Source organism: Xyrauchen texanus, chromosome 43 (assembly GCF_025860055.1).
Source record: "Xyrauchen texanus isolate HMW12.3.18 chromosome 43, RBS_HiC_50CHRs, whole genome shotgun sequence".
Taxonomy (NCBI): Eukaryota; Metazoa; Chordata; class Actinopteri; order Cypriniformes; family Catostomidae; genus Xyrauchen; species Xyrauchen texanus.
In genome coordinates, this window is record NC_068318.1 from 32,850,149 (window position 1) to 32,872,261 (window position 22,113).

At 42.7% G+C, this 22,113-nt stretch overlaps 1 pseudogene; it reads left to right on the forward strand.

The window, feature by feature from the left end:
* The first annotated feature begins 2,676 nt into the window (after positions 1 to 2,676).
* On the forward strand, positions 2,677 to 20,923 carry LOC127635591 (protein FAM222A-like; annotated as a pseudogene).
* The last annotated feature ends 1,190 nt before the right edge of the window (positions 20,924 to 22,113 follow it).

Sequence of the window (22,113 nt, forward strand, 5' to 3'; positions counted from 1 at the left end):
AAACTGCCCATTGATGTTTTCATCCTTTGCTGGTTTTTGGTAATTGCAATATCAAAGTCATTCTTCATGGAGTCATTGTCTAATAAAACATCAAACGAAGGGACAAGACCATGAAAACTAATTAATTTCTTGTGCAAATCCACGTTCTGTTATTTCAGATGGAACATAAGGAAGAAATCATGTGATTATAATTTCACTCTTCAGGATTGGTCCTGGATAGAATTTCAGATGATCCTGTAATAATAAAAGGGATTCTGCGCTCACGGTTAATCTGCATGATTCAGCTTTTTACTGTCACGTTTAATTAAAGCTTAGATGTTTTCTCTGTGAGATCAGTTTAGTCAAAGTCTGTCTGACCTCAAATATTCAAAGAAGACACTCTTCTCAAAACCGTTCCTCAAAAAGCGTCGCTGTGGAGGAAAACTGCACGCTTAGAACTGACCAGACCCAACATCGTTTCTGGGGTGACCATGGATATACTGCAGACCTACAATTTTTAATACTTTTTATTTTTCTCCTAATTTGGAATGCCCAATTCCCAACTACTTAGTAGGTCCTCGTGGTGGTGCGGTGACTCAGCCTCAATCCGGGTGGCGGAAGACAAGTCTCAGTTGCCGCCACTTCTGAGACCGTCAATCCGTGCATCTGATCACGTGACTCGTTGTGCATGACACCGCGGAGGCTCATGCTACTCTCCACGATCCACACACAACTCACCACACGCCCCATTGAGAGAACCACTAATCACCACCACGAGGAGGTTACCCCATGTGACTCTACCCTCCCTAGCAACTGGCCCAATTTGGTTGCTATGGAGACCTGACTGGCGTCACTCACCACACGCCCCACCGAGAGCGAGAACCACATTATAGCGACCACAAGGAGGTTACCCCATGTGACTCTACCCTTCCTAGCAACTGTGACAATTTGGTTGCTATGGAGACCTGACTGGCGTCACTCAGCACACGCCCCACCGAGAGCGAGAACCACATTATAGCGACCACAAGGAGGTTACCCCATGTGACTCTACCCTCCCTAGCAACCGGCCCAATTTGGTTGCTATGGAGACCTGACTGGCGTCACTCAGCACACGCCCCACCGAGAGCGAGAACCACATTATAGCGACCACAAGGAGGTTACCCCATGTGACTCTACCCTCCCTAGCAACCGGCCCAATTTGGTTGCTATGGAGACCTGACTGGCGTCACTCAGCACACGCCCCACCGAGGCGAAAACCACATTATAGCGACCACAAGGAGGTTACCCCATGTGACTCTACCCTCCCTAGCAACCGAGCCAATTTGGTTGCTAAGGAGACCTGGCTGGAGTCACTCAGCACCTCCTGGATTCAAACTCACGACTCCAGGTGTGATAGTCAGCGTCAATACTCGCTGAGATACACAGACCGCCTATTTTTACTACTTTTGTAAAGTTTTCTGTGTATGCACAAACTTTAAAGTCTTAACTGAAAAATACAAATAAAAATCAATGTTTTCACTCTTACTACCCAGGAATTTTTTTTACAATTCATCGATCAAGTGTTGACACTCAATAAGCAGGACATGATGTCACAATGGGATTCATGGAATTTTACTGTGGAGGATGAAATTCACAAAACAAATGTCACATTTTTAACAGCTTTGAACGAGGCGTCTGAAACAACAACAACAACAACTCTGCAAGAGAGAAAACACACACTTTTGACTCAAAACCGTACAGTTACTGATATATTGTGATAATTATCTCCGGTTTCCCGTGCAGGCATTGTAAAATGATCCTGATAAAATGAGAAATACTATAATTAGAATAACTACATTGCATTAATTACAGTTTCTATGTATATAGATTTATTACAGAATAACTAATTTAATCATGATAATTTTATAATGCTTATAAGAAGGCTTGTGTATGCTTTCATTAATTATACAGAAGCAACGTCAGCTTCTCTAAAAAGCATAAAAAAAAAAACATTTATTTTAACACACAAATGACTATTCTATATTGGGTTTTCACAATGATAACCTGTCATTAATCAGATTATTACAGGCGTTTCAGCTCAGTGAAAATAGAGACAACTACTCTGTGACAACTTGCCCCAGTCCCCTTATAAACATTGTGCAATTATATAAAATGAGAAATACTATGATTAGTAACTTTTGGGGAATTTTTTTTTTTTTTTACAAATCTGAAATTATTTAGATGCTTTTCAAAAGACTAAATATACATAAATAAATAAATAAACAAATAATACTTGTTCTCTTCTCACCAATCCTCAAATGAGTGCACTGCACCTTTAAGATATTACGCGAATTGACTGCATGGACCGTTATACATTGACGTGACCCCGCCCCCTGTCGCTAGTGATTGGCTGAAGCGGAGGCTCATTTAAACAGCTGCTGTAGCTTGATTGTTTCAGTGTTCTTTAAGTGTAATGATACAGTGTAGCGTCGTTAAAGAGATGAAGAGAGTCTCGTCGCGTCATTCTTTATTAAACTGATTTTAATAATGACAGGAAACTTTGTCTTTCTGGGCTGTTTACATTCAGCTATTGATTAATGATCGTTATAAAACAAGATCAAGGCACAGTTTGGATGTCATTTTAAAAGCGGTGTCTTTATTCGTGTCATTCAGTGCTGCAGTATTTTATTGGGTTTGTGTCGCTGTTTAATGGATTTATTTCGCTCATATACTCCGACCAGCAGGTGCATTTCAGGAAAGAAGCCATTCTGCGTGCGATCTCTCCGTCACTGGTCCTGGATCAGTGGATTCAGCGGAATATGGCGTAAATATGCAGTTTATAACGTGCAACTTTTATCATAACATACGTCATATGTCACATCAGACTGAGGAGCTTCAGGGATCGATACATGAGATTTAAACTGCTGATCACACTGATGGATTCCTGATCACTGATCAAACACAATCAATGTCATTGCTGGAGTCTCGTGCGGCGTGGATGGATCCTTCAGGGAGCAAATCGATTTAAAACACACCGGACCGATGTGGAGACAGTCCGCCCGGAGCTAATCTGGTAATTATTATTATTATTATTATTATTATTAGCCTATATATCTTGTCATGTGTTCTGTAGAAAACCTGAATTTGGAAGTTTATCATAAAGAGTTCAGACTCATGATAATTGGATCTGTAATAATAATCTCATGTATTCTGAAAATCAATTTTTTTTTTTTTTTTTTCCCAACCGGCTGTTAAAATATTTTAAGTTTCATTGCCTTTACATCTCCTGTACTACAGTAAAAGCTGTTTTTATTTATTTATTTATTTATTTATTTTTGTGTGAATTGGACGCCTGTTGTCGGAAGTGCGCGGTGCCTTTGATATGAGTGATTGATGTGACCTTTTAATCGAACAGGAGACCACACACACACACACTCACACTCACACTCACACACACACTCACTCACTCACACTCACTCACACACACTCTCACACACACACACACACTCACTCACTCACAGACACTCACACACACACACACACACACACTCACTCACACACACACACACACACACACTTGTTTTTATATCATTGTGAGGACTCTCCGTAGACTTTCATGCATTTTATGGATTTTATACAGATTTAACATCAATTTCTATCTCCTAACCTCACAGAAACCTTTTTACATTTAAAAAAAAAAAAAAAAAAAAAAAACATCTTTTAGTATGTTTAACAAGCCATTTCCCTCATGGGGACTGCTTGCTGGGCCCCACAATGTAGTAGACACTCACACACATACAGACACACACACATATATATATATATATATACACACACAGACGCACACATATATACACACATACAGACACACATACAGACACACACACACATACACACGCGTATACACGCATACAGACACGCATACACGCACACATATATATACACACACACACACATACACACATACAGACACACACGTGTGCACACACACACATATACACACACACACACACACACTAGTTATTTGTCTGTCAGCTGCAGGTGTGAAAGTCTTTCAGGTTTTTGTCTTTCGTGAACAGAATAACAGATGGAGTGTTTAGTGTCTGTCTTCATCCTGTCTCAACTGAAAGAGACTTTTTAAAGCAGTAATAAAGGATCACATGAGTGTTCTGGGTTAGTAGTTTTGATATTTGTTCTCTCAATTGTCAATGCACGTTTTAAAATGAATAACCGACCGATATAATGACGATATTTGACCAATTCGAGATGATCGTAACAGCTTTTGTACAATTGCTAATGATTTTCCTGCAGCATGAAGATAGAAACAGAGTTTTGGGTTCAGTTCCCAGAAATGTATCATTTTTTGGTTATATATATATATATATATTTTAAATGTTACTTTAACGATCTGGAATGACTTCGACGTGACACCATGTGACCAGCTTACGGGACATATATTCAGTTCAGGACAGATCTTTTATCCTCTGTGATTGCTTTTAGGCCTACAACAACTAATCGATAAAATCAATGATTATTAATAATGCAAATCATTACGGTAAACTATTGTTACATATTACAGTGAAAAACACATTATTATTATTATTATTATTATTATTATTATTATTATGATGATATTTATATTTCTGATATCAGTGATGTAGTTCTGGGACGGTGAGGTGATTGGCGGCTGGTCACTGAGCTCACAGGGATAATGTCAATCTTCTGGTTGCTAAGCAATTTTCTCCCTGCATCCATGGTAATCCCCTTTTATCTGCTGAGGATGTCGCGTGTAATTATGGGCTGGCTGATGTCGTCTGAAATCTGCCTAATTGGTCGTTTTATTTTTATAGGATAAAGATATTAGGGGAAAGGGGACGGGGGGGGCTTTACAAGGGCTTTAAAGGTGATTGCTTAAGTGATTTCTATTGCCCCTCCTCCCCCGTGAACGAAACAAACCAGCAGATTTTAAGAAGCTCTCTCTTAAGTGTACTTCGCCGCTTGTGTTGATGAGTGGACCGCAGGTGGAGGTCATTTCGGATTAACCCTCGCAGAGAAAAGCCCATTTTCTCCTGAAACACTTTGGTTCCTCTGCGCCATCACGCTCATTAAGCATGGAACAGAAGTTCTAGTGCTGTGTTAATACCCGCAGGAAACATTTGGCTGATCTTTTCATGAGTTCCCTGTTTTATTAACATTTTTAATGACTTCAGTGGATTCAGTGACCTGTAACCGCATAGTGAATTGCCCTGAAAGCCGTCTGCGCGTGTGTGAGTCTGTGAGTGTGTGTGCGTAATTAAAATGACTTGGAGACTGTTTATCAGGCCTTAACCACTTCTGTTTAATATGTCTGTTATGTATAGATGTGACTGTTTTAGCCTTGTCCCGGGACCAGACACGAGAACCACCAAACTAAATTGCAAAAATATACTTTCTGAATACGCCTTCGACTGCTGTTCGTCAAACAAAGAGATGGTCCCGCCCCCAGCTCATGCCATTGGTTGAGTAACCTTTTTGGGGCGGTACTAAGTGGGTCGCACAAAATGATTATATTTGACATTTTTACAAAGCCACACAGACACATTAGCCGCTTTTCCACCATCGGGCCGGACGGTTCGGTGACCGTAGCATTTCCACTGAGCACGGTTCGGCACGGCAATATTATAAACGGTTAGCTAACCGTACTCGACCGTTCTCAACTGTGCTGGTAGAATGGCTCTAGCACGTGGGGACTCCAGAGTGCGCTGCACTTGCTCCGATAACAGCGTCGCCTAAAGACGGATCTGTCACTCATCACAGTGGAAAAAGAAACTTGACTCACCGGCTGTCCCGGATCGACGTATTTGAACACAGAAAAAGTCAGATTTAAACTATTTAAATCCATTATAAAAATACTAATTGCTACATGGCTCTGATTGGCTGCTGAGAGACCTTTAGAAACCAATAGTCAATCAATCAATCAATGTTTTGTATGAAACAATTTTGTTACTTTTTTGGGTCGCCACTTGATGTCCAATGTAATCTCTGTGTTCACAGCCATTATGATCTGTAGATATGAATATAATAATCTACTGGAGCTTTATAGACAACATTTACATTTGATTGTGAAGACGGGCACGAATGAAGAACCCCTTTTGTAAATGCTTGGATGTAAATGATTGCATGTTTCCTATCCGCTTGAGCAGTTTCCAAGATTATTTGGCACAGTTTCGCTCAAAGAAGCATCTCTGTCTCTCCGTCTCGCCTCTGATAGCAATTATGCCGAACATTTAAACGGGAGCGTCTCTTATCGGATAATCCTGCAGTAATAGATTCCATTAAAAATGCATGAGCAGCTTTACGGATGAATCGGGCAGTGTTGCATGTCACGCCGCACTCCTGTGGGCACTGCCAGCCACAGCTGCAGGAAAAGACCCGCAGAGAGAGAGAGAGAGAGAGAGAGAGAGAGAGAGAGAGAGAGAGAGAGAGAGAGAGAGAGAGAGAGAGAGAGAGAGAGAGAGAGAGAGAGAGAGAGAGAGAGAGAGAGCGCTGAGAGAGAGAGTGCTGAGAGAGAGCGAGAGAGTGCGAGAGAGTCGAGAGATTGATTGATTGATTGATTGATTGAACGGAGCTTGAAGAGCTTCTGAATGCGGCTTTGATGTTTCGACTAACCCCGGCCCTGATCTCCAGCATCACCTTTCTCTTCACCGCCGTCATTCTTTAAAAATCACCGTTCACATTCTGAACCTCACAGACGCCTGTACAGCGACAATGGAAAGTTGATAAATCGTCACGCTGGCATCCAGACCTTTGCTGCGTTTGCAGAGTAAAACAGTTTATTTAATTTCGGTGTGTACTACAGGTGCACATCTCAATTGCTATAAACTGTTGTATTGGCCTATATCATATCTATATCAGCATTGGATAGATCATCAAACACCTACATCTCCAGTTATTGGCACGGGCCATTGAGCAACCCATATCGGTCAACGACTAGTTTAAACTGATTGAAGTCAAATCCTGGATAACACAGAGGGCAAAGAGAGGAAATTAGCACGTCTCCCACACACTAATCCTGTCAAACCCAAGCGTGAAAATGTGCTCGGCTCAAACATTTTTCATTATCATCTAATTATAAAGTGTGGAGTCTAAGAACGGAGGTTTGAGTTTTAAGAGGTGTGCGTGCAAATCTGAGTCACTTCACAGTGGCGGCAGTTGATCGAAAGTTCTGCCGCTGAAATCCGTCTGTACTTGCTGAAACTCAAAGTGCTGCCCCTAGTGGCTGAAGCTGGAAGTGTTGTTGAACGTAGAGCTGTAAACGGATAGTCGTCATTCGGGTAACCGTTTAACAAGCCTCCATTTAATCACCGTTCGGCCCTGATCGCGCACATACAGACCCAGACGTCTAATGTGTGTGTTTACATCGGGAGACATGTACAATCTATAGTAAGCAATACATGTACAGAAGTATATCTCATATGTCAATAAGACATTCAGTAACATCCATTGTGAGCATGAAAGAAAACCCTCCGTTTTTACCCCTCCACGTATCTTGTGTTTCCCCTTTACCATGTGACCTTTATCTCCCCAAACACCCGACACTTCTCGCTCCATATTGATGACGGCGTGCACAATTAGACACTCTGTGAGAGATGAGTTTAAGGGAGGATAACGCCAGAATAGAGGGACAATTTGTCCGCCAGCGCTGTCTTATCGTAAATCCTTGGAGACAAAAGATCAGAGTCGGTGTGCGGGACTCTTATCTCGCCGCAGCCCCTCGCCAGGCCTCATCGCAGCTGATAATATTCTTATCGGCGCCGCTGATGTCACGAGAAAGTGGCAAGGATTGACCGTCCTTGAGTTTGACTCAAACAAGCTTGAGTGGAGCCAACGGTACGAGCGTGTCAATGGGATGTTGTTGTGTTTGAGCCGTCCTTTATATGTCGTCTCATCTGTCTCTCTTTTTCACTTTCTGCTTTGTACATTTTTCTCCCAGACAAAGCTTTCTTCTCTGCCGTCACTGAGTGAATGTGTCTTTAATGCATTTTCCCCGTGAGCTACAGCACAGTAATGGACGCTTCTCTTACACTCGTCTCATTGTCTGTTGATAAAACTATGCCAGATTTCCCGGGAGATCCTGATTTTCTCCCCATGCAAACGTGCATCTTCTTTTGAAGAATGTGCCATAATGATGTTCTCGTTGTTCGACCGGTGCTCTCTTCTCTCTTCTCTGCCGGGCGTTTGCGATGGCCTCGTGGTTTCTGCGAGGAAGAGTTGTAGAGTTTCTCCAGGATCTTGCTTTTATCTCTTGTGCTGCAGGTGTAATTGGGTTTACACGGATGACTTGTGAACGCTCCCTCACTCAGTTTGCTGCCCTCTGGACCTGCAGGTCAAATGAGAGCAATACGATAGATGGGAAATAAATCAAAAGATTTATTAGCTACGGAGGGGTTTATGAACCGTTTCATCAATGTTCAGCACTCGTACAATTTTACTGCCTGATCTCATGAACATTAAGTGACCGTTGCAACATTTTTGCAAAACAAATTTACGTGCTTCATTACATGTTTCAGAGTGAAATGTCCAGTGGTTATAGTAACGTTCATTCTATGAGGCTAGGTGGCAATTTTACTATTTGGAAATGGACTGCACTGCTGTATTGAGTTAGAAATGCTCCCAACTTACCAGCCCAGATAGAAAAAATGAAGAAAAGTTGAAACTGGAAGAGACATTTTTATGAAACAGGATATTCAACAAATAATAAACTGTAGGGCTGGACTTGATTTTATCCATCGGTCTTTGATTGGATTGGCGTGCCATAGTGAATTAGAACCAAACTGTGGAGACTCCTCCCCTTCTGAAACACCCCGGCACCCATTGGCTGAAACTTTGTATACAGCAACATTGACCAATGGTGTTAGGTTGGGGCGGGGCTATCTGTTCATTGACCAATGGTGTTAGATTGGGGCGGGGCTATCGGTTCATTGACCAATGGCGTTGGATTGGGGGCGGGGCTATCTGTTCATTGACCAATGGCATTAGATTGGGGCGGGGCTATCTGTTCATTGACCAATGGTGTTAGATTAAGGCGGGGCTATCTGTTCATTGACCAATGGCGTTGGATTGGGTGCGGGGCTATCTGTTCATTGACCAATGGCGTTAGATTGGGGCGGGGCTATCTGTTCATTGACCAATGGTGTTGGATTGGGGCGGGGCTATCTGTTCATTGACCAATGGCGTTAGATTGGGGCGGGGCTATCTGTTCATTGACCAATGGTGTTAGATTGGGGCGGGTTATCTGTTCATTGACCAATGGTGTTAGAATGGGGGTGGGGCTGTCTGTTCATTGACCAATGGTGTTGGATTGGGGCGGGGCTATCTGTTCATTGACCAATGGTGTTAGATTGGGACAGGGCTATCTGTTCATTGACCAATGGTGTTGGATTGGGGGCGGGGCTATCTGTTCATTGACCAATGGTGTTGTATTGGGGGCGGGGCTATCTGTTCATTGACCAATGGTGTTGTATTGGGGGCGGGGCTATCTGTTCATTGACCAATGGTGTTGGATTGGGGCGGGGCTATCTGTTCATTGACCAGTGGTGTTGGATTGGGGCGGGCTATCTGTTCATTGACCAGTGGTGTTGGATTGGGGGCGGGCTATCTGTTCATTGACCAGTGGTGTTGGATTGGGGGCGGGCTATCTGTTCATTGACCAATGGTGTTGGATTGGGGGCGGGCTATCTCTTCATTGACCAATGGTGTTGGATTGGGGCGGGCTATCTCTTCATTGACCAATGGCGTTAGATTGGGGCGGGCTATCTGTTCATTGACCAATGGCAGACTGAGGTTATGTTTGTCGTTTTTAAAAACTATTATGAACAGTCTTGTCTTTACACAACGTAACCCCCAGCACTTAATGAGTGTTTGTAATGTCATGCCGTCTTCTGATCAGATAACACCGGTGAGAGATTACCATCTGCTCCACGTGCAACACGCACATCTCAAACATGCAGGTGTTTCTGCTGTATGATCTGTTACTTCACTTTAGATGTAATATCCTCATGCTCTTGTGCTGCAGTGGGGTTACAGATTAATATCTATGAATCATGATGTCACCGGCTTCCTGATGTCTCGTCTAAGAGGACTAAAAACTCGTTTGCTCATTGTTTGCAGGTTTGTGAAGGCGGCAGTGACCCGTTCAGCTCAATCTGGCATCATGCTGGCGTGTCTGCAGCCACAGAATGAACCGCCACGACACCTGACGTGTGCCGCAAAGATCCTCCACACGGCCGTCAATCACACGAGTGAGTGTCGCAGGTGATTCTGGTCACACATAAATCTACATCTTATTCTACTCACATGACTTTCTTCTGTTGGGCAGAAGTGCCATAAAAATATTATTCAAGTAGTCCATGTGTTTGAGGAATACACACAGATGTAGGTTGTTTTGACACTGATAATTCTCCCATATGCATCAAATGTTATTCACACTTTTGTTCAATTAAGAGATGGCACCCAGGGCCGCATCAAGGTGGTCCTGTGCCCCTGGGCTTATCTTTTCACGGGGACCCTGTCAGTCATCGGGGCGGGGGGCTCATGCACTACACGGACAGGTTTAGTAATTGTGCACCTTCTCTGTGTTTAGCATGAGAATGTCGACGGGATGCTACTGCGGGCCCCGGGGCTTAAGCCTAGGTAAGCGCATGCATTCATGCGGCCCTGGATGCATCACACCAGGTTTGATATCATTGACCCAGTTTATACCCGTTGGCCATCCTTCAGGCTTTCTCTGGGCCAACATTCAGTGGCGTTTGGCCAGCCGATTACCCAGATGAAAACAGCGTCACGCCAGACTACATGTGATCGGATCACTCGAGATATCTGGCGTAAACGGGGTCATGGTCATATAATGCACAGGAGTCGTTTGGACTACATTTATTATATTTTTGGAGCTTGACCATATAAGTCATATGTCATTTTAGTTGTATGGTAAGTAGAAGCTCGGACATTCTGCGAAACGTCTCATTTTGTGTTTCCTGGCAGAAAATCAAACCGGTTTGGAACAGCATGACGGTGGGTAAATCTCTCTCGGTTAGCGTTTTATTGAGAGTTTTATACACTTTCTAGTAAGAGAGAGAGAGAGAGAGAGAGAGAGAGAGAGAGGAGAGAGAGAGAGTAAATGAGATGTAGATGAAAGTGAAATAAAGAAAGGATAAGGGAAATGAGAAAAGAAAGAAACATCAAGGAACAAATGCCTAAAAGGGCAGAAACGAGTGAGATTAAAAAGGTTTATTGGAGATGGAAGAATTGGGTGGGGGGAAAAACTCCCGCAGCAAATTGAATTTTCAGGGGTAACCTTTGATTTTCATGGCTTTAACCTTTATTGAGCGGCTCATGGGTTTCTTTTCATCCATGAAGGGAGCCAGAGAGGTGGATTAGTTTTCATTCAGGCTCTTGTTAAACTTGTTCTTTACCCCTCTCTTCATGTGTTCAGTCTCCTGTTTCTTCATGACCCTCAAGGCAAGTTCATTGATATTGCACATTTCATAGATAATGGTCATTTAAAGCACTTTACATAAAGAAAATACAAGATCCAGACAACTCAACGGTGCGATAAGAGCGCAGCAGGAGCCGTTGACCTTGACTTCAGGTTCATATCACCTGCACAGATCTGCAGGATCCTCCGTACGGCTCTTATCAAACACATCCATCACAAGGTCTTTAATTGAATTCATGTGCGCATTGATCAGCTGCGACACTGAACGAACGTTCATGAAGCTTCTGTTCAAGGGCAGATTCAACCAGCAGCTGCGTTCACATGTTTCACCATAAAATCTGAAATAAAAGATGTAGAATTTTAGAAAGTTATACTTTATTATTAACTATATTCAGTTAATATTTTTTTTTGCATTGACATTATTTTCCAATTAAGCCCAATAATAATGTTATATAATTTAATTTATAGAGTATTAATGCACTATGGTACGTTTGTACTGTTTTCAATATATGCTGATTTAAAGGAGACCGATTATGCCCCTTTTTACAGTATGTAATATAAGTCTCAGATGTCCCCAGAATGTGTCTGAAGTTTCAGCTCATAATAAACCACGGGTCATTTATTATATCATGTTATAAACGCCTCTTTTTGGGTGGAATCAAAAACACGTCGATTTCGTGTGTGTGTGTCTCTTTAAATGCAAATGAGCTGCTGCTGCTCCCCGCCCCCTTACCGGAAATGGGCTGTGCCTTTACTGCTCGTGCTTCGGTTACTATAGCAACAACCAATCAGAACCAACATGACTGGCAGCGTAAATACCGGAGCTCAGGCAGGACTGGGAAGATAAATCGTCCCGGGAGCAACATTTTTTGGGAAACAATTTGCTTATTTATAAGGTGCTACTAGTTACAAATCAAAAAGGGAAATTGATAATGCACACAGCAGTCACATGGGCATCTCAGGAGGTTCATATATAAATATTTAAAAATCCTGATATTAAGATCAGTTTTCATGAATCCATTATTTATGAGATGTTTATCTGGAAACATTTACTGTGACCTGAATGTCTAAATCTCTCTCTTGTGTTTTCTGTTCTGCGATGCTCCAAACATGGTGGAAATAATAATTCATGTCAACACACATTACAGTCATTATTAATGGGCATTGATCATTATTATCTGAATATATTTATTAATTTAACTGTGCTATTATCCGCTAAACCGCTTGATTGAATGACAGAAAACATGAATCTCACCCTGTCGTTTATTAGGAATGGCATGTTCAACTTCTGTACCCAGTATACGACATTGTTATTATGATTTGGGTTCATTCATCTGTAATATTTCCATCCTTTACAGTCTCTGGGGGACCCGATATTTGCATGTAGGTCTCAGTATGGCGATGATTTTAGACATGATTACGCTGAATATGACGGGAACGATGGGCTTCCTCTGCTGGAGAATAAGTCTTACAGCAGTCTTTCCTCCTGTGCCCTTCACTTCTGAGATGTTACACTTTAATGTGGCATCTGAGCTGTGCTTGTCTGCTAAATGCTGCAACAGAAGGGTTGAGCTCTCCCGAGGGGCGTTCACACCGGTGTACCTGCAGGGCTCCCACCCATCATCACCCACATTCTGAACATATTCCAGATGCGATGAACTTTCCGTTTGATCTCTGGAGGTTTAAACTCGCACTGAAATTTCAGCTGATGAGTCCCGCGAGCTGCAGCGCCTGCGGCCGCGTGTCATTGCTGGAAATGTGGATATGCAGGAGCACATTGGCCACATGTCTGCATCAGCCATATCTGAGCTACAAGTGTTACCTGGAGGATTTGTCCAGTGTGTTTGGTTTGTTGGCATCTCATCTCTAGCTGACACTGTGATCAAATATTCTGTTCTTTGAGATGCAACCGATGCGTGTGTTTCACTGCGCTGATTTTGCCTGAAGTGCAGATGTCTGTCAGTGGCAGGAAATCCCAAACAGTAAAAGAACTAGTATCTGTGTGTCTGTCTCTCTCTGTCTGTCTGTCTCTCTCTGTCTGTCTGTCTCTCTCTGTCTGTCTGTGTCTCTCTGTCTCTGTGTGTGTCTGTCTCTGTGTGTGTCTGTCTCTGTGTGTGTCTGTCTCTGTGTCTGTCTCTCTCTGTGTCTGTCTGTCTCTGTGTGTGTCTGTCTCTGTGTCTCTCTGTGTGTCTCTCTCTGTGTGTGTGTGTCTCTCTGTCTCTGTGTGTGTGTGTGTGTGTGTGTGTGTGTGTGTGTGTGTGTGTGTGTGTGTGTGTGTGTGTGTGTGTGTGTGTGTGTGTGTGTGTGTGTGTGTGTGTGTGTGTGTGTGTGTGTGTGTGTGTAAGGCACCTGCCGTTCTGCAGATCCTTCTGAAGAATCACAACAATAGTTTATTTTCAACAAGATCTCTGATCCGAACAATTAGAGCTGCACATTTCAAGCGCTGCTAATTATGTGAAGAGGTTAGCCAATCATAACACACTTCATTTACATATAAATCTTAAAGGCACAGCAGATAAGGTATGATAATGATATAACCTTTAAAGGAACTCTGAGGTGAGATTCTTTGTGAAAGGGGCGGCGTGGCGCTTCGAGTAACAGAATCTCTCTGTTGAAGACACAGTTTCAGGGATGTTCTCTCACACTTCTGGCGTACTGGAGACCTCCGAGTCAAATGTGAAACTACAGCTGCTGAATACACAGGAACACTGCAGGTTTATTAGTTCCTGGAGAGTCACACATTGAACTGAGAATGATAGAACAGACGGATGAGATGAATGCAAGTGTTTGTGGGGAGATTAACATCAGGGTTTGGAGAGTACATGTAGATCTGGAGTTCTGCACACTCCTGAAATTCAGATCACTTTGTATTAATGGCTTTTAATATTAATAACACGAGAGGAACCTGCGAAATATAGTCTAGTAGTCTATAGCTGACCAGCAAGTATTCTGTTTTGGGTGCTGCACTGCAACATCTAAAATGCATTGAGGTTTATGCTTTAAACAAGAAAAATATTTTTAATTCAAAAAGAAATCTAGTTTAATTTTCTGACCCCATTGGCCTCACTAAGCTTTGTTGGATTTCTTTAAAAACAAGTCTTAAAGAGACAGTTCACCCAAAAATGAAAATTCTCATCATTTATTCTCCCTCATGCCATCCCAGATGTGTGACTTTCTTTCTGCAGAACACAAATGAAGATTTTTTTAGAAGAATATTTCAACTCTGTAGGTCCATACAATGCAAGTGAATGGTGACCAGAACTTTGAAGCTCCATAAAGCACATGAAGGCAGCATAAAAGTAATCCATAAGACTCCAGTGGTTTAATCCATGTCTTCTGAAGTGATATGAGAGGTGTGGGTGAGAAACAGATCAAAGAGTGATCTGAGTGGTGTTTGCTCATTCTAAACTTGCCGCCATGATGCTAGGATGTTGTGTTTGGTTGCCAGGGTGTTGCTATGTAGTTGTTAAGGAGTTCTAAGTGTTTTTTAAATCTCTGGTTTTGTATCTGTCAGAATGCTGCCTTTTGGGAATCTCCCACATCTCAGTTGGGCATTAATAAATATGACATGAAACACATTGAATAAAAAAATCAAGATACAGAAGAAGGCAAACTTAAACAAATACACAATGAACGATAGAAAAAGCTCTTTATTTGTTGTACCAATGAATAAGGATAAGTTGGTACACCTGCATAGAAAGAAATGCATAAATAATGATCAAAGCCAAAGTATTAAATACCATCAATATTTATGGAGTAATCCGTTATTTTGTAGAGAAGAATCCATTTAACACTTTCCACCTGTGATACGAGCAAAACTAAAGGTAAAACGAATACCCTTAGAAAGATGTCAGCATCATTATTTTATTTGTACACAGAGATGGGTAGATCTATTTCTAAAATCAGTTGACGTTAGCACTTCTTGTTGCATTATATGCTAATGGTGTGAGTCCAAAGAATGGGAAAAACACTTTTTGTGTTGTTTTTCCAAAGTTGGAGTGCCTATAAATCCAGAAGCATTAAAGATATCTTCATATCCTTTTACATTCTGCTTCTGAACAAACTTTTCTGACTGTATACTCATTTTTAACGCCCTACATGGTTGAATCTCAGAGATATGGGGCTCTCAACGTAGCTCCACGTGCTATCTGTAACTTTTACACATTTGCAAAGGTCGAAAACCAAATGTGGGTCACATGGTATGAAGCTAGTTTTTCTTGCCCTGGTCTGAAGTGCAAATGATGTTGACGCTAGATATCTACCTTCCTTTATTTAAAAGTCATTTATCTTCAGAAAAAGTATGAACAAAATCAAATAAAAGCCAAGGAAATTGTGAAGGTTGATTTGTAATAACCCCTAGAGGTTGCATTAATGTGTGGTATCGAACGATTGTTTTTTAATATGCTTAAAACATTTGTTGACTGTCACAAATTAACATGATTGAAATAAAGCACTGAAATGTTATAAACGTTGCAAAACAATTGCTTTTCCATGTCTACACGGCCCTTCCAACATCACAACGGCAGCTCCGGTGTGATCGAGAGTGTCCCGCTGGTACATACATGTGCTCAGAACTCACTTTACGGCTGTATTAGTTTAATGCTTCTGTGGAAGGTTTGTGGAAATGGCTTACACAAATACAACTCTTTATTCTCCATTAATATTCTCTTTATGCTTCCTGAGACTGAAAGAGAATGAACTAAATGTTAATGATGAATCTGTAACTCCCTCTTAACCAATGACCCACTTCAAGAGTTCAGTCAGTATCAGATAATGTGTGCGGTTAATTAGTGGAGAGTTAATGGAGATTTCAGAATCCCCTCCCAATATATATATATATATATATATATATATTAGTCATTTACTTTTTCTTTATTTATGAAATGATCCAGTTTACCACCAACATCAAAACATTGTGATTGCAAGTCGAAATCCTCACCGTTTTTAAAAATATTATTAAATATACTGTTATTAAATATTATTTGTGACTCTAGTAAGGTTAAATCACTTACTAACCTTGTTTGTGTACATTTATATTCAATATATCAACTTTAATATCGTTAACTGTGAAAATTGCACATCATGGGGTCTTTAAAGGAATATTGCATTGGAAGTGACTCACTGGAACACACATTTGTGCTTTATTAAAGAAAAGGAGGGACGAGTCGAAATACATTTTTGTAGTAATCAACATTGACACATGCTGTTGATTGAGATTAACTCATATTGAACCCGAAATATTCCTTTTAAAGTTTGGAATTCCCAATGGCGCTCTAAGTCCTCGTGGTGGTGTAGTGACTCGCCGCATTCCGGGTGGCGGAGGACGAATCTCAGCTGTCTCCGCATCTGAGACGTCAACTCGTGCATCTTATCACGTGGCTTGTTGAGCGCGTTACCGTGGAGACGTAGCGCATGTGGAGGCTTCACGCTATTCTCCGCAGCATCCATGCACAACTCACCACACGCCCCACCGAGAGCGAGAACCACATTATAGCGACCACGAGGAGGTTACCCCATGTGATTCTGCCCTCCCTAGCAACCGGGCCAATTTGGTTGCTAAGGAGACTTTTGGTTGCTCACTCACCACACGCCCCACCGAGAGCGAAAACCACATTATAGCGACCACGAGGAGGTTACCCCATGTGACTCTACCCACCTTAGCAACCGGGCAAATTTGGTTACCCCATTTGACTCTACCCTCCCTAGCAACCGGGCCAATTTGGTTGCTATGGAGACCTGACTGGAGTCACTCAGCACGCCCTGAATTCAAACTCACGACTCCAGGTGTGACAGTCAGCGTCAAAACTCGCTGAGATACCCAGACCCTGCAACGACATACTGTTTGTAAACATTCAGACACCCGTTTAGAGGTGCATTTAAATATGAGCACGCTCAAAGCGACATGTAAAACATAAACTAATGTGACAATAAAATGTGTTATCAATGACTTCACGCCTCATTCTATGAGTAGAATCACGAGATCAGTAGAAACTGTTTTATAAAGTAATTTATATGCAGTAGATAATGTGTAATTTGTAATGTTTACATTTTGCAAACATGATGCTAATGCGCTAACACGATATAACCACTGCCATAAGATACGCCGATTACGCTCCGTTAGTTTAATTTACGATGACACTGTTACTACGGTTACTAATGGGTGGAATTAGCTGTCAGCCTCAGTTGGAGCTTCAGGCCCAAATTTTTCCTCATGCTTGTTTGTGATTCGCTGCTGTACATTTACATTTATGCATTTGGCAGATGCTTTTATCCAAAGTGACTTACAGAGCACTTATTACAGGGACAATCCCCCCGGAGCAACCTGGAGTTAAGTGTCTTACTCAAGGACACAATGGTGGTGACTGTGGGGATCAAACCAGCAACCTTCTGAGTACCAATGTATTATACAGAGCACTTATTACAGGGACAATCCTCCCGGAGCAACCTGGAGTTAAGTGTCTTACTCAAGGACACAATGGTGGTGGCTGTGTGGATCAAACCAGCAACCTCCTGATTACCAGTTATGTGCTTTAGCCCACTACACCACCACCACTGCACTGCTGTAGTTCAAGCTAAAGCATTTGAAGCTTTTGCTTTAAGCTGATATTCCTGACCTATTTCTTTCCACCGTCTAGTTTTGATTGATTTCTGTAAAGTTGCACATTTCTCTCCGTCTGTCTGAATGTTCCGGGCTCAGGAGTCTCTCCAGCTCGCTTCTCTGCCATTATAAACACTCAATTTGTTTCCTTTATGAGATGAATCTTGTAGATTGAATCATTATCACAGTTGGAGACTCATTGTGTGGCTGGAATGAAATGAAACTCCCGACTCAATCCCGAATGGGGAAAAACATGAACTTGCAAATGTGTGATGGACAAGACGCTCAAAATGCTAGATGGCACTGAAGCAGAAATAAATAGTTTTTTTTTCATCTATCTTTCATAAGGGTCCTTCAATCATCCGCCACTGTGTGCTATTGAATAATCAGCATTAATTTCAGCCCTTTTCTTTCTCGTGTCAGAAATCCCATAAAGATGTCATTCAGTGGAACTGTATATTTTCTGCCGCTAGATTTACTGCTCATAAATGGAACGTTCCCCCCCCCTTGTGTTGTGGGAGCTAAATAGCCATGAAATTGCCTGAATAATGGTGTTTAAATCCAATCTTGGTGTGTCCCTGCTGCTGTCCTATTCTCCATTGGCTGCAGGTCTCTCTAGAGAAAGCCATTTTTCATTTGGAGACTCCGGGGCACAGGTTATGCGTACACACTGCCATAACCGTCTTCGGTGAGAGTAAATGCAGCCGTTTTGTCAGCACTGGAATTGCAGATACCTCAGAATAACTGAATGCTCCACATAATGATATTGGCTTTCATTATAATGGCAATAGACCTTTTTCTCCAGAGTATTCTGGCCTCGTTATAGTCAATACGCTCATGTTACAGCTCAAGATGTCCTCATATGCACTCAAGCGGCGCATTATAAACGCATGCGTGGATGTAAATAAAACTGTGCTCCCAATTTACTGCCTGTATAGCAATCAAAATGTCAAACCCAGCAGCGAGTTTTGATAGCAAGGTCGTTTTTTAACTCCTCATTGGCCCAGCCCGTATCCGAAGCGGGTCGCATAGCCAAATGGCATGAAATGAATTCCGCTCAAGCCACTGAAACAAAATGAGCCCCCATCCCCCTCCACCCCTCATCTTTTTTTCTTGATTTCCCAGGGTAATCCAATTTAGTCCTGAAGAAAGACCAAATTAATTTCATAATGCACTGATCAAACATCGCTCGAGGAGTCTCGCCGCACAAAATGAGTTTTTAGAAAGATGCAGATGTGAGGATGAACAACCAGACGAGGTGAGGAGGAGAAGAGAACGACACAGACGCTCCAATATCTTCAACTTTATTGGACAATTTTTCTTGTCTCGTGTCTGATCATTTTTACTCGTCTAGTATTCATCGCTCTTCTATATTTATTGCAAAGCTCCTCACGGCACTCTGTTGGACAGCAAAAGCTGAAATTGGAAGCGTGTTGTTTTTTGTTGTTTTTTAAGATATTCTCGTGAGAGTTTGCATATCAAGTTTAGTGAGAGTTTAGTCATAATGCATGCTGAGCGTTGAGGGTATTTGAATGTTTGAACATTCAAACATGGATTTGAATTTCATTAAAGTACATTTTTATGTCGCTGGAAAAATAATGCAGTCATTGCTACATTTATTCATCCATTTTTACCCTTTCTGTCTGCAGGTGATCCGAGCACCATGCGGTCCCTGCGGTACCCATCTACGGCCGAGTTGGATGCGTATGCGCGGAGAACGGCTGACAGCCCGCTATCCATCAAGATCTTCCCGACCAACATCAGGGTCCCTCAGCACAAACAGATCAACCGAACGGTCAATGGTCTGGACACCAGCGGGCAGCACTTCAGTCCCTTCTCACACCCATACTCCGGCGGGTACCAGGGCTTGTTGGCGACTGTCAGGACTTCCACTGCCACCAAAAATGTGCTCAAAAGCTCAGACGGCAAACGAACCAAGCTGTCGCCCATCCAAATGGCGGTCGCACCTTATGCGGTGCCAATCAACCACTGCATCGCCAATAGACATCAGCAGGTGCCGTATAACATGGGACTTTGCAAGGCCCCAGAAGCACCCAACGTACCTAGCGTTGTGATGGCAACATTTGCCGTGTCCGACTGCTCAAGCCACAGAATCATTCAGCAAACGAGACATCCGTCCAATGGTCAGTGCGGCGAGACCCATTCCAACCCATCGTTCCTGGCAGCGACCGCTGCGTCCAATGCAGAATCTGGTTTCGCTGTATCTGGATATTCCAGAGCCGTGCTGCCGACTCAGAGCGCAGACGTGACCAAAGCTGCGGGATACGTGGACGGTTTGGATTACCGGCAACATGAGCAACGCCGAGCAAAGCAGTACTATCCGCAAGGCTCGCTACGCATGTACAGCGGCAGTGGTGAGGTCATCCGCGGCTCTCCTGAAGTCTGCGTTCCCATTGGAAGCACCCAACTCTCCCATAGATCCCACACCCTCAGTACTGCCACCAGTTTAACAGATGGCATGCTAGACAAAGCCACTTCATCTCCACTGTACTGCACAGCCATGCACGTCGACTTCTCGCTCAAACGTTTTTTTGCACCACCCTGGAACGGCGTGCTAGCGACGCCGGGCGGTGATTACAGTTCACAAGAGGTGGGTCGGGGTCACCCTCACCTCCGTCCTCACACAGGACACCCTCAGCCGTACCCGATGGACCGCAGGCTGAGTCTCGGCCTGTCCTGCGGGCTGCCCGGTAACAGCACGTACCAAGCCGTCGCTCCTGAGTAGCAGTCTGCAGTCGCTCGAGTGCCTGATCAGTGAAATCCACCCGCCCTGCATCAAAGAGCGCATGCTGGGCCGAGATTACGACGTGGTGGGCCTCCCAAAGGTCTTCGACCATCAGTCCGCACACGTTCAACTGCCTGTGCTGAGATAAGACAAGGTTTGGCATGGTTTTGAGTCAATAGTGTGCTGTGTGAGATTGCAGCAAACAGGTTCGATTGATCTCACAAGTAGACGTTGTAAAGGGCTGTGTGGGCCAGAGCTTAAAGGGTAACCCTAATCTGTAGAGATAATATGCTGGTTAACTTTTACTGTATCGTGTTCATACTATCATAAAGCTAGCATCACTGTTTTTATGACTTGTGCGGATCGTCAGATGGGCCGTAATGCTTTGAAGAGATTCAGAGTCCTGTTGTGATTTTGAAACTTTTCTAAAGTGCTTTTCTAAAGCCTCCAAACTTTGGATACGACTGTCATATTTTGTCCCCAGTTGCAGTCGAGATGAACTTTAAAGCACTCCCGAATCATGATGTCAAGTACACAGTCTCTTGAGACTTTTTTGTGTTATCTTCGGTTTGCAACCATATTATTAAGCAATTTAATTTACATTTAAATACAAATTCCATTTGTGATATATTTGCAGTGTAAATGATCAATATGACTTCTGCATTCTTTAGTGTTCAATCTTCCATAGTAGAGCAGGTGTTTAGAATATTAGTTGGCATTTCTTATTTTGCACTGCATAGTTGGAATGGAACAACCTGCAGTCGACCAGGCGCATTCGGACTAGTGGCACAAATAGAGCTGCGATGCTCAAATCGGGTCAGAAAATTCCTCATCCGCAGATGGTCGGAACACAGACATTGTAAAGATGCAGTGATGAGGCGACTTCGCTACATTCTCAATCTCTCTTAAAACCTTTTTGCTCATGTTTTGAACCCCAGATCACGGCAGAGTACACGACAGACACAGAATCTGCACATATGCAGATTTACACATTGCAACATCCATCATTCGCCAAGTTCTTCACATCCCTCTTGTGTATTAGTTATTTTAAATGCTAATTTCATGTATGAGTGTAGGACTTTCAGCTCAGTTTAACACCGTTAACCCCCCAATCTGAATCTGCCAAAAACCCCACAGGAAGTCACATTAATCTGCCCATCAGGTCTGTTCTGTTTACTCATATAAACTAGTTATTTTAAATTACTCCGTTAATTGGCAATAAATCATAATAGTTATGATTTTTCCCTGTTGCACTGCTGTAAATGAGACTGCGCGTGAAAGTGCGTGCATGCATGTGAGCGTGCGCGTGAGTGAGAGTGCGTGCGTGTGAGCGTGCGT